Source organism: Otolemur garnettii, unplaced genomic scaffold (assembly GCF_000181295.1).
Source record: "Otolemur garnettii isolate 467f Iridium unplaced genomic scaffold, OtoGar3 scaffold00068, whole genome shotgun sequence".
Taxonomy (NCBI): Eukaryota; Metazoa; Chordata; class Mammalia; order Primates; family Galagidae; genus Otolemur; species Otolemur garnettii.
In genome coordinates, this window is record NW_003852463.1 from 6,016,918 (window position 1) to 6,018,708 (window position 1,791).

At 35.7% G+C, this 1,791-nt stretch overlaps 1 protein-coding gene across 1 annotated transcript in view; it reads right to left on the reverse strand.

Moving 5' to 3' along the window:
• The window catches only part of GMCL1 (germ cell-less, spermatogenesis associated 1), a 59,107-nt gene that overhangs the window by 48,654 nt on the left and 8,662 nt on the right, over positions 1–1,791 (reverse strand). The gene's annotated exons all lie outside the window — the stretch shown is intronic.

Sequence of the window (1,791 nt, forward strand, 5' to 3'; positions counted from 1 at the left end):
AAACCCGCCACTTTAGGTGTATGTGGCTGGCACCTTAGCCACTTGAGCTACAGGCCCTGAGCCTACATTACATTTTTGTCTTCCTTCTCAATGAAGTTCTAAATTCAATTTTAGAAATGGTCAATATTTAAGCATCCGTCGTATGACTGCATCGTATGACTGCACACAAAATGGATACATAACAATGTAGTGAGGAGGAGAGATTAAAAATCCTCAAACTGGCTTGGCACGTGTGACTGAAATGGCTGAGGCGCCGGCCATATACACCTTAAATGGCGGGTTTGAATCCAGCCCAGGCCTACCAAACAACAATGATGCTGTAACCATAAAATAGCTGGGCATTGTGGCAGGCGCCTATAGTCTCAGCTACTTGGGAGTCAGAGGCAGGAGAATCGCTTGAGCCCAGGAGTTGGAGGTTGCTGTCAGCTGTGATGCCACAGCACTATACCCAGTGCGACAGCTTGAAGCTCTGTCTCAAAAAAAAAAAATAAATCCTCAAATTGTTGAATCTTTACTGTACCTTTGTGGCTATAAAGGGTCCAGACCAGTTCCAAGTCAGCAGTAACAGAGTGATCTCCAAAGAAATTAGGGAAAATCTAAAATTTAATTTCCTCTAATAAGAAAATTCCAGAATGGCCCTAAATTCTTAGAAAGGTACTAGAATGGATCAAGTCTTTAGTTATCTTCCTGAAAACACCCCCATAATTACTGTGAAATGGATCAAATATTAACTAATTTATTTAAAAATTTTTACTGAGGACTTAGTACATAGATGGTATTTATTGCTATGAATATAACAATAAAGACAATAGACCTTGTTTCTATCCTCAGGGAGCTTATATTTTAGCATATGCCAATCCAGTTTCCATGAGTAGTAAAGTTTTAACACAGGCATCTCACTCTCAAGTTCACAGAACTTACTTTCAGAGATTAAAAAAGTGATATGGACCATTTTATTATATTTTATTATTCCAAAGTTAAGACAAATATTCTAATATTCTCTGAGCTACATACTTCATGCCAAAGTAAATTTATTCAAAAATGAATTTTAAGGGCGGCGCCTGTGGCTCAAAGGAATAGGGCGCCGGTCCCATATGCCAGAACTGATGGTTTCAAACCCAGCCCCAGCCAAAAACTGCAAAAAATTCCTTTCCAAGTGTTGTTACTGAAAATTTTTATAGTCTTACCAGTAATTATTCTCAAACGGTAAAGAAAAGAGGGAAAACAAACTCCAAAGGATATGAACTGTTGATTGTTTTATCGACATTACCCAGAACAATGTCTAACATACAGATTTGATGAAAAAATGAATTAAATATTTCAACCATTAGAGTAACATTTTACTCTATTTTGAAAGCTCTTAATCTTTAAAATGGGGCAGTAAGTAGTATTTTTACCATAGAAATTGAATAGATAATGCTGGCTAAATAACTCAGTCCATATACTCCTTCTAATCTTGTCTTTAACTGAATTTTCCAGGAGGGAAGGAGGAATATATGTCAAGAACTTTCTATGCACATTCAACCTGAACTATAAATCAGATCAATTTATCAAATTTAAATAATCATATACAAAATGAACAAACTTAGCAATCTCAACTTTAATGTTAAACATTTTTTCCCTTTTATCAATAGAAGGCACCAAAGTAAGTACCTTTAAAATAATGACCAAGAGGTAATGCTACACTAGTTTGTGATAAAATCTGATGCTAAAGTCTCACAATCTATTTCAAGGCCAAACTAAGTTTTCACCAACAATGTTTGCCATTTTTCTAAAAAAACACTTTATCAG